The sequence below is a fragment of the Tenrec ecaudatus genome, chromosome 8 (assembly GCF_050624435.1).
Source record: "Tenrec ecaudatus isolate mTenEca1 chromosome 8, mTenEca1.hap1, whole genome shotgun sequence".
Taxonomy (NCBI): domain Eukaryota; kingdom Metazoa; phylum Chordata; class Mammalia; order Afrosoricida; family Tenrecidae; genus Tenrec; species Tenrec ecaudatus.
Window position 1 is genome coordinate 121,718,191 of NC_134537.1, and position 12,381 is coordinate 121,730,571.

The 12,381-nt window shown below is 41.3% G+C and overlaps 1 pseudogene; it reads left to right on the forward strand.

The window, feature by feature from the left end:
• Positions 1 to 282: 282 nt before the first annotated feature.
• On the forward strand, positions 283 to 12,059 carry LOC142455522 (guanine nucleotide-binding protein G(I)/G(S)/G(O) subunit gamma-5 pseudogene; annotated as a pseudogene).
• The last annotated feature ends 322 nt before the right edge of the window (positions 12,060 to 12,381 follow it).

Here is a 12,381-nt window from a genome sequence, read left to right on the forward strand (position 1 = left end):
CAGTGTATCTTGTGCCCCCCGTATAGTCTCTGTTTGCCAAGGAGATATTTAAAATGTCAGGATGACATATTCAAGACTCCAGGAACTCTATTCTTGAAGTCAAACATTTTCTCCGTAACCCCTATGTGGTATGTTAGTAGACAATGAAGTGACAGGAAGACACAAAATGTTGTGCTTTTGTGGCCATCACAAGAGGCATCCCAGAGCAAAGCATTTATATTTTTTAAATTTTTAAATAGCTTTGCCTGGGTCCTAGCCACCGAGGCATGGTTCCTGAAAGGCATGAAATCAGGAATTCGAGACGCCCCAGCCAGCTGTGACATCACGAGGTAACACACCCTGAGCGTGCGCAGCTTGAGCCCCTTCCTTGCTGACAGCGCCAGCTGGCTACCATCAGGGAGCCCACTCCCCTCTCCGGGGTCTGCTGCCATTCCACCCACTGGCCCCGCTCGACTTCTCCTGAGATGCCTGCCAGTCCAAGACTTTGTAAACAATCCCGTCAGCTTCTGTGTTCCTATGTCTGTGCTCCACAGCCTTGTTGGGGCAGATGCTTGCCTGCTTTTCTTGACATACATCTCTTGGTTGGACACTGAGGTATTGTTTCAGCCTTGCTAATGTATGTGAAACACATGGAGTTCGGTACACTGCCAGCTAGGTTATGACTTGCTTCATCTTGGTAGGCTGGGAAACAAAGCGTTTGCTGCATATGTGCATGTGTGTGTGTGTAATTTTTCTTCAAATACTAACCCACCTGCATTTTAATGAATTTCTCCTTTTGATAGCTATGCCATTTTTATAATAATATTATGAATATCTTATTACTCATCCATAAACATTGCAGAGCCCACATGTAAACACTTTTGCCACAGACTGTTGCCAGGCAGGCCCTCCTCTAGCACCAGAAGAAAGCGGGCCGGGCGCTCAAAACCGTTCGCACTTGCTTGTGCACATATTAGGAACCTTCTCATTCGGCGGGGCCCACAAGGGGCTGCCGTGTTTGTGGGCCTCTAGTGGATCATTGGGGTCTGTGAGTGATGGGGGGGCGATCATCAAAAGGCTAAGGGAAGCAAACAGCGATGTCGATGGCCAGAGCAGTCACGCCTACGGCTTATTTTGAAATTTCGCAAATACTTGATTTTTTCTTTGCCAAGGTGCATTTTCATTTCCCTGCATTTTGCGTATGGATGTGACTGTCTCCTATTTCTTTATTTCCCAGCATATACAAGCCTGGTTTCCAGATAAAACTAAAACTACAGGGAGGTAAAATGCAGGCTGAACTTGTTAATATGCTACCAGGTGCATAATGATTACAACATACACTTATAATGCTTTATGGTGTATAAGGTAATAAAATATATTACCTCGTTTATACCAAAACCTAGTCTCTGACTAGGACAACAGTCTAATTTTACAACTGATGAGACTGAAACGCGTGAAGTTAAGAACTTGACAGGCTTTATACAGAGACTATTAGGGAGAAATTCAATCAATTCTCACTATTTCCAGGAGTTAAATTCTATAAAATAGCCATGAAGTCTGAATTATCGAATACCAAAGCATCATTCCTAGGGGAAACACAGGGTAAGGTCTCTGTGAGCCTTTGGTCACATTTTTGTCAGCCTATAGTACATAACCTTGTGTTATGTGTGTTTCTGTCTAGGGCATCTTTATACATATATATTTGACTCATTAACGGTGAAATTGAGGCCAATAAGCTAATAAGTTCTTCGTGAATGAAGCTTATCGAATGTGTTTTCCCTCACTAGGGCACATTATGGCTTCTTGTGCTGAGGACTACAAGGTAGCACTTCCTCCAGCACACCATTTGAAACCGCGAATCACGAACAAATAACGTAAAACTGCAAAACAAAACAAACGGCCCTAGACAGGCGGTGAAAAAGAGACGCTCGCTGAGTGTAGGAGAGCTGCAGCGAAAGGCGAAGTGTCTTGTTTGGCCTCAGTTGGGAAAGTGAGAATCAGATAACTCAAAATTTTTGCAACTCTGTGCACGTCCGCGAAGATGCCACGAGTGTGGATCGGGGGGAGGGGGCGCAGGGGTGTTAAGTAAGCAGAATTGGTGCACTTGAACGACGGGGTGGTGCCGAATACGGAAAGCACCATGGACGGCCGGAGGAGCCAGCAGATATGTCTTAGAAGTTCAGGGAGAATGCTCTTCAGAGAGAAGGATGACAAGAGGGATCTCAATGTATTTCGAACCTGCTACTCGGAGAGGCGATTGCTCTGAAAGGGACGTCATGCTTGGTCAGTGAAAGAGTCTCAATGAGCCAGCATGACACAGCGACTCCAACAATGGGCTCAAACATAGTAATCAGCTGATGGATGGGCCAAGACTGGGCAGTATTTCAATCCGGTGTCCACAGGGCCACTCAGAGTCAAAACTGACTTGTTGGCTGCTAACAACAATTAAGCTCTAGCAAGTAGATTGATCTACAAATGCACAAGGAATACAAATTATTGTATGTGCATAAATTAACAAAGTTCCATATGACTCAAACCAGTAGGTGATAAGGCTAGGATCTCCATTGCAGAAATATTCTTCTCATTTGATTTTCTTTTTTAAACTCTGACCATGGTAATGACCAGATTATTCACTGCTATAAAGCATTTAAAAATAATATTGCTGGCAATTTATCTACCTCAGTCTTAAGAAGTCTCACCGTCCTCCTCTCTAAAGAGCATTCTCACTACCAATTTCAGATGACCTAGCGTCTTGTTTCGTGGCTGTGTAGGGTCTGAGATCACTCAAAAAACATTCAGGGCTCAGAAAAGCTAGCGCATCAGTAATAACGTGAAACACTGGGAGGGTAGACACCCGTTTTCCAAAGACAGACAACAGTGAAAAATATTCCCCAGCTTCACTTTAAAGGAAAAGAGGCCTGGTGGCCCCTCTTGGTTAATCATTGGACTGCTAACTAACTACAAGGTCGCGGGTTCAAACCCAGCAGATGATATGGAGAAAAAGAGAGATTCCCTGCTCCTGTAATGATGTGCGGCTCTGGACATCCTACATAGTGTCAGGACGCGCGGGAAAGTAGACGGATTCCATTCCAACTTTGCGACTGTGGAGCAGAAGGCTGTTCTGCTGCGCACGGGCTCGCTCTGGGTCACAAGCGACTTGATGGCATGTTGTTAACACAAAAACAACAACACGAGTTGGAGCCGACTTGATGGCAGGTTGTGTAACACAACAACAACAACATGAGTTGGCGTTGACTTGATGGCCATGTGTTTAATTTTGCTCTGAGAGTCCAGGGCCAGACTGGCTGATAAGAGGGTTGTAGAAGTTAATATTTGTCATTAAAGATTACTTACATATGGAAAAATGCACAAAACCTAACTGCTCAGGTTGATTAAGTTTTTAAAAACTGAACCACCAGTATCATGCACCCCAGAAGCCTTTTGGTGACTTGCTCAATCACTCTGCCTTCAAAGAGAGAGAACCGTTGTGATTTTCCCAAGATTTTTTTGGTCAGTTTTAGAACTTGATATCAAGGAAATTAGTGCCTCCTTATGTCCTAGTGTTATCTTTAACTCATCCAAATTGCTGTGTATAATAATCTCTCATCCTTGCTCATTGGTTTTATATGGTCTATGTATATATATATACAATTTCTTTGACCAATCAAATATTGATGTAATTTGGTTAGTTTCCATTGGGTGTAATTAAGTTCCATTGGGTGTAATTTGGTTTCCATGTGGTGGCTACTATGGGTGATGCTACTATGTTTTTGTGGACTTTTCTCTTTCACCTATGAATGAAATTATTGAATCATCAAAGAAGCAGATGAAAACGCATTTCCTAGTGGTCAGTCCAATTTACACTCACACTAATTACGGATTACTTCACGTCCTTTCCAACATTGGGTGTTTTCCACCTGTTTAATACCCACCATTCTAGTGTCAGCTGATAGACTAAATTCAAAGCGTATCATGCTTGATAATGCATCCAGCTACCTGGCAAAAGTCATTCAAATACCTCCTGGAGACACACAGTATCCCCTCGCTCATGTAACCAAAGAACTCACGTGCTGCTGTTTTCATACTCATCAGAATATTTGTAAGGCAAATCATATTGAGAACTAAAGAGGAGGAGTGTGCATTCCGATAGAAGCCATGCACTAGTGAACTGGCTGTCCCGCAAGGAGGTGTGACATCTCTGTACGTGCGGTGTGGTGCGCTAAGGTTTGTGGTGTCAATACTCCCATGACTGATAGCAAGCTACCAAATATAGTCACGGAATGCAGAGGTGGAAAGAGATGTGTATACTCAGCTCTTGTGAGCCAGATATACTGGCTCCATCTCTCCTCTGTTGGAAGATTTAATTTACCAGCAGGATATAGCAATTCTAAACTTCAATCTACCTAATTTTGCTTCAAACAAAGAAATTAAAATCTCAAAAACTTGACAAATTTACCATGATAGTGAGAGGTTTTTAACACATATCTCCCAGCCCAAAACATTAAAACATTAAATATAACTAAAGACGTGGTTAGAATTCTTCACCTCATAACAGAAGCGCTTTTATAAAAACAGGCATGTGGGAGATGGGTTGGCGCTTTATAGCAATTTAAAACAACAATTACTATTCAAATTACCCTTTCTGACCACAACTCAAAAAAGTTAGAAACCAATACAATGAAGACAGAAAAATAAAAAGAATTAAAAACTCCAGAACACTTGAGAATCAGGAGCTGATACAGTTTCTTGGGCAAGTTGCTAAATACCTCACCTAAAGCTTTATGATGGTGACTACATTAGTCTCTACATCTGCTATGAAGTGTGACATAGCATAATACTGTAATACTGGGGCTGCCATTAATTTCTCTATGTTCCAGGAGTCCTTTATGTGGGACCTTACTTGTTTAATGCACACAAACGTTTTCAAGAGAAAATGCAAATTAACCTTTTGAGCTACAAGTCTTGACATTGATTTTAGAAAAGAGCACCAATAAAAGCAAATACGTTCTGTTTCCAGATTTCCTTTGACTGCTGGCAGGCTACAAGAATAAGGCTAAGTAGATACACCAACAAAATCACAGCCATCAAGTGGATGCCGACTCGTAGTGACCTCATAGGACAGGGTAGAACTGCCCCTGTGAGTTTCCAAGACTGTCTCTGTTAACGGGAGTAGAAAGCCCAGTCTTTCTCCCATCGAGCAGCAGGTGGTTTTAAACTGCTGACCTTGTAGATCACAGCCCAAAGAGTAACCACTATGCCACCACAAAGGAAACCTTAAGTAAAGGAAGTTCTTCGATCTCCTTCATTCATACCCACTTCCTCCTCCTCCACCAGCCTCCCCTCTTTTTTCCAAGACCAGAAAAGTACAACCAAAGTCTTCGTTCGCCATCAAGTCCATAGCCTGTGGGACAGAGTAAAATGTGCCCTCAATCTTCAGCGAAGCTGACCACTGTATCTTTGATGGGCTCAAACTACCCACCCTCAGTGGGCAGCCAAGCACTTAACCCCTTCACCACCAGAACTGCTTTTCTTTTCTCAGATGCTTCTCATAGATTGTTTTTAACACGATAGAGTTCCCTGAAGGATTAAACTTCTTAGGAGAACCTATTCAACCGTGTGATAGTCTGGGGACTTTAGAGAAACAAATCCACAGAAACTCAGGTATAAGAGAGAGTTTTATATAAAGGTTAGGTGCGCATCAAGAAAACATCCCAACCCAGTGCTGCCCAAGCCCACAAGTCCAACATTAGCCCATATGTCCAACACCAATCCACAAAGTCCTCCTCCATCTCACAAAACAGACGCAGTGATGCCAACTGCAGGAGGAAAACCAAGTCAGTGAATGTGCAAGCATCTCAGTACTGCAGCGGTCTCCACACGGCTGCTCCAGTACCCAGGGCTGCATGGGGGTAGGTCCATGTGGCTTCTCCTTGGGGATGTCTTGTAGGAAGTCAGCCTTGCAATATGAAGCAGGGAACTGGCTAAGGCAGCTGCACCCTGGTGCGACCATCACAAAGCAAAAGCCTTGAGAACTAGAAAGGCGAGGCTCACTGAGCCACTTATCCCTCCACCCTTCACTTAACCCCACATGTGTTTATTGGCCAGGATGGCACAATAAATTAGGTCAAACAGAAATGACCCCACAGAGAAGCATGCTAAAATTAAAGTTGCTCTTTTCTGTGTGAATGTGGCCACTGTTCATCTCAATGGTTTTTCTGACACCCCGTCTGCTTTGATGCATTATTTTCATTCATTCATTTTCATCACAATTATCTAATGATATAAACTCTGTGGTAGGCTCCGCTTGCTGCTAAGAAAGAATACAGGGGTGGAAAATATTCCTACCGCCCTAGCTCGAATTTGAGCAAAGACTTATTATACAGATGTGTTAAATGGGAATTTGTTTAATTATCTGGATGGATGATGAATCTGTTCATAAAATTTACTTCTTTTCAAGAATAATAAGAGCATAGAAAATGGTGAAAGTATTTAATTAAGGTTTGCCCCAAATCTACATTTACAAAGAACTAACCAATTGCCCATGTCTAGAAATAACTGTAATCACACAGAATAACGCTGGAACCTTGCCCTGCGTAGCAACGATGGAGAATCGGGTCCCTTTAAAGAACATGCACTGCAACAGCCTTTGGAAATATGATCAGTTAACTTTATAACTAAAAAGTGAAGTACCTTGGGAAACAAATGGCCCATTCTACTCAGAATTGTATTGTGCTCTGCGACAGTTGTTAGTTGGCGGTATAATCCCCCTAGAGAAAACTGTGAGGATTGCTATTTTGTGCCCTGTAAAGAGAATAATTCGCACAGACTGGTTATTCAACTATGACCTATTTGTATAGCATAATTCCAGGGATATTCCACTCACAATTGTGCACACTTGTCAGTCCTGCTGGCTGGAGCCGGTCTTTCTAAAACTTGAAGGGGAAAATCTTTTTGGTGTTTAAGTAGGAGGCAGGGAGACAGAATCTAATCCTTCCTAGCAAGCTGGCTGTCTGCCAAAGTGCTCCAGAGGAATTCAGCCCTGCAGACCCTGGAATGCAGCCCCTTCTGGGGAGGTCTTCTGATGACAGAGCCAGCATCCAGAACAAGCCTGGGGAGCTGCGCCTGGGCTTCCCCACCGCACTACTGCCCGGTCCTTCACAAGAGACACCGAGGTGCAGTTCATGGCAAATACCCAGGCTCTATTTTGACGGCAGAACTCCCTGAGAGGAAGGGAGATAAAAAATGATTTGCCTTTGCCACAGCAATATAAGCAAATGATTTATCTTAATTATTTTTAGATTGCAATATGTTGCCTCATGTCAAATGTACATTAAAGAGCAATTAGCTTAAATGTCAGCATTAAACGATTCACTACTTAGCATTTCAAAAACAGAAGCAAAAATAATGAAGGCAAGTGACAGCGTACACCCATCTGAAAAGTTTCCACAATGATGTACTTGACTGTCTGCTTTGAATTTTGTTAGAATAAGGCTTTCTATCTCAAATAACATTCAGAAGGTAGAAAGTTGGGTGAGTCATCAAACTCCAGCCTGTGGGCCAAATCTGGCTCAGCACCTGTTTTTGCATATAAAGTTTTATTGGACCACAGCCATGCTCGTTCATTTATGTATTTTCTATAGCTGCTTTATGTATTTTCTATAGCTGCTTTCAGGCTACAATGGTATGGCAGAATAGTTGCAACAGAAACCATATGGACCACAAAGAGGCTAAAATACTTACCATCTGGCCATTTACAGAAAAATGTTGCCAACCCCTGGTTTATAAAGTGTGCATCATCCAATAAGGTGCATCCTTTGCACAGATACCCAGGAGCTTCACATAGAGAGATTCATGGAGATCTCGGGGTGGGGGGGGGTGCAGCTCTAAATGTGTAACAGGATACCCATCAGTGCCTGCCTATCAGTGCGCCGCCCAGCACTGGGGTTCAAGGGAAGCATGTGAAACTCTCACCCGTAAGGCAAGATCATGCCTGGTCTCACTAGCCACACTAGAACGTGTCATAATGCCAAGGCCTTTAGGTGGGTCTCCAGGAAGAGCTTACTCACTCTGTGGGGATGATTAGCCCTAGACTGTACATGGTTCTGATTCCGTAGAGCAAGTGTTAATGGTCAGCTCTAAAATGATGAAACTGTTTCCAGGTACACAAGTGAGTCATAGAGCAACTGATGTTGGGTTTGTTTGTTTGTTTGTTTTTGTTGTGATTTTCTGTATATGAAATCCAGGATACAGATGCAGTAAATAGCTCCTTTTAGGGTTATAATGGGGACGTTAGGGTGGGGAATGGGAACTGATTGTTTGCTTTCTTCAGGTGTGGTGTGTTTATGCTATCCCACAACTCATATGGTCTTCATTTATTAATGCTCAATGTATCTAATCTATTCTTGAGATGGTCTCTAAAATTAGGTGGGATATGCTCAAGGTGGTATTTTGGTTCTCATAGGCTTGTTTCAGTGTTTTTAAGCTTCAACTTATATTTGAATAAAAGAAATTAAAGAAGACCAAATAAATGGAAAGAATTACTCTTTTTACTTATGTCTTATGAGATTCACTATTGATAAGATGTGCCCAATTGAGCCATAGATTCAACATGATGCAAATAACAGTTCTGGCAGTTTGATAAGATGACCTGCTGAAGCCCAAGTTCATATAGCTCTGCAAAGGACTGAACCTAATCAAAACAAATTTGAAAAGGAAGCACAAGTTTAGAAGTTACATTATGGAATTTCAAGAATTATTAGGAAGCTAAAGAAATCAAGACATCAAGAAAAACAAGTAGATCAATGGAACAAGAAAATAATCTAGAAATACTGGTCAACTCCTATAATGACCATTCATTTTTAACAAGGTGCAAAGGCAATTCAGTAGACTAAGGATAGTTTTTCAGCAAACATTTCTAGAATAAGCGGGTCATTCATATACAAAATAAATAAATTTTGACCCATTCCCCACATCATATACAAATGTTAACTCAAAATACATCATAGACCCAAATACAAAACTGAACATTTTAAAACATCTAGACTTAAACATCAGAAAACATCTTTACGACCTTATGTAAGACAAATATTGATTATACATTTTAAATCTGAAAACAAATTGATATATCCAATCTCATAAAAATAAAAAAATCATATTCCTTGGATTCCTTGAGGCTTCCTCAACCCCCTCTTAATCATGACCCCAGTCCTGCCTTTCACTTTGGAGTAGACAGGAGCATGTGCACTGGAACAGATAAGAGCTCATGATACATGAATTCAGGGCAAATAAACCCATCAGGAACAGAAATGAGAATAGCGTTACCAAGAGGGTAGGAGGAAGGTGAGGAGAGGAGGGAAGGGGAAGCCAATCACAGCGATTGACACATAACCACACCCTTCTCCCCCACCTCCGGACACCCCAGGGACCAACAACAGAAATAGTGGGGAAAGGGAGACCACAGTCGGTGTTAAGATATGAAAATAATAATAATGTATCCTTTATCAAGGGATCGCGAGGGAGGAGAGAAGGTAAAAAAAGAGGAGCTGATTCCAAGCACTCAAATAAGAAGTAAATGTTTAGAAGATAACGGTGGCAACATGTACAAATATGTTGATACAATTGATATGTGGGTTGTCGTAAGAGCTGTAAGAGTCCCCATCAAAATGATCTTTAAAAAATAAATAAATAAAGTGAGTGGCTGGGTAGCTGCCCAATATGGGAGGAAAAACTTCTTTTTCTAATATGCTCTTTGGGAAATACTTGTAAGAGAAATAAAATTGAGCCAAACACTGGGAAAGCATATTTACAAAGGATATATCTGATAAAGGACTGATATCAAAAATATGTAAAGTATTCTCAAAAATCCAAGAATAAAGCAAACCACAGAAATTTTCAACGGGCTAAAATTTTTAGTAGATACATTACAAAAGAAGGTGTATGAATGTCAGATATGTGTTTGAATAAATGCTCAGCATCTTTAGTCACTAAAAAAAAGTGCCAAAGACACTGCCAAGGAGTCTATTCTAAGTCAGAGCACCCTCGGCCTAGAGGACAGCGAAGAACTGCCCTGGTGGTTCAGGCACAGCAGGACTCCGCTTTCTCTTCCAGAGCAGCCGGTGTGTCTAAGTGCCGACCCTACAGTTAGCATCCCCGATGTGTAACTCCCTATACTCGCCTTTAGCTGTTGGAGAAACGTAAATTAAAAACACAGCGAGCTATCAGGACACAACATGTACAATAGACAGAATTTAAGACATTGGCCATACCAAGCAATGACAAAGATGTAGAGGAACCAGCCTCTCATACAGCAATGTTATGGTGTAAAATGGTGCAAGTACTTTGGAATAGATTTTTGCAGTTTCTTAAAACATCAAGCCTTTACTATATGATACAGCCATTCCATTTCTTAGTACGCATCCAAGACAGATAAAAGTATATGCATATGGAACTACTTGTACAAGAATGTTCAAAAAATTCTTTACAGTATTGACCCACAACCCAAAAGAAATGTTAGTAAACTATTGTGCTGATATATTCAACAATAAGTATGAATCTCAAAATCATTATGCTAAGTAAAAAGTTAGATGAAAAGGAACACATATTCCATATTTCCAGTTATACAATGTTCTAGAAAATACAAGCTAACTTATAATGACAGCCAACTGCCTGGGGAAGAGAGGGTCAGAGAAGCCACGAGAGAGGGACAATAAGGGGCCCAAGGACATTTTGAGAATTAATGAATTTGTTCCCCACATTGGTAGTGGTGGTGGTTTCATGGATATACACATACATCTCAGTGTATTAAATTGTACCCTTGAAATACATGCAGTTATAATAATCATACTTCAATAATACTGCCTTAAAAATAATACAAGAGGTCTATATCACAAACCTTAATTCATTTTAGAAATGACTCACATGAATTAAGAATCACTGAGCACTTTCCCCCTACCACTTATTTGGTGTGGCATTTACATAATCTGTCAACTTGCTAAGGGTAGAGTCTAACCAGTTAATCAGGTCACAGCTTGATGACCTCATTTGGAGGCAAAATGGAGATAAATAGCTCAATGGAGGCCAGATACACACTCTGTCAACAAGACATTCTTGTTGACAAGCCACATTGAGCTATGCGGATGGAACCAGAGCCCTGGAACTGGAGGAACCATGTGGGCGACCCACACCAGACCTGAGCTGCTTCCTCTGCCACCAGATCCACAAGACTTTCCACCCGCTGGCTTGTGAGCTTCCTGCCTTCGGCGTCATTGATGTGTTGCATAAGTCTGAAAAGGAATTTGTAAACTGGTAATGGACATTTGGGCTTATACGGACTTATGGACTTGATCTGGACGGGGCTGGGATGTTTTCTTAATATACAATTACTCTTTATATAAAGTTCTTTTCTATACACATATGAGTGTCTATGAATTTCTCTAGTCAACCTGGACTAACACAATATATGATCATATTTAACTATCATAATACATCTAGCGAGGTAAGTTCTGTTGACCCCATCTGACAGATAAAGGAAACACGTCGCAGAGCACTGCAATCACTTGCTTTGTGTCACACGGCTATATGGTAGTGATTGGATTTGAACCCCAAAAATCCAAAACATTTTCTTGATATATGTTACCTTGACAATAGTTCTTCTTACATATGTACTAAATAATATACAAACCTACTTTACATACACAAATATACTAGCTTCTTCACTGGTAGAAGGCAAGTTCAAATGTCAATATTTATGTCAAGCCTATTTCATAGAAATATTTATCGCCCCTGCTATGCTGCCTTGCTGTCTTGTCCAGCCAACTCACCTGCCGAGCAAATGACCCAGAAATGAATGTCTCCTAGCCCTGTTGCTTGCCGTGTCTGGCTCTTCCAGGGTCGCCGCCATGAAGAAAGTGGTTCAGCAGCTCCTTCCGGAGGCCGGGCTCAACCATGTGAAAGTTTCCCAGGCAGCTACAGATTTGAAGCAGTTTTGTCTGCAGAATGCTCAACATGCCCCCCTGCTGCCCGGAGTATCTTCAAGTACAAATCCCTTTAGACCTCAGAAAGTCTGTTCATTTTTGTCATAAGATAAATCTTTCCCAGGTTTCCTAAGCCACTTTTCATGAACCAGTGACTATTCAAGGAGAGTTACATTTGAAGCTTGTACCAAAGCTTGTCTTTGCAGTTACATGGTTCAGTCCTTAACATCTACCGCTCTGAATTTTCATGAATTTCTATTGCACAAGGGTTGTTTTATATACACTGACATCTGCATATAATAAAATCCGTAGTACCAAAAAATAAATATTTATCATAATCTTCTGATCTAATAGGTAGGAGGGTGTTAGAAAGAAGTTTGCTAATAATTCTAACTATTTAGACAATGGATGGGTGTGCCAGGAAGAAACA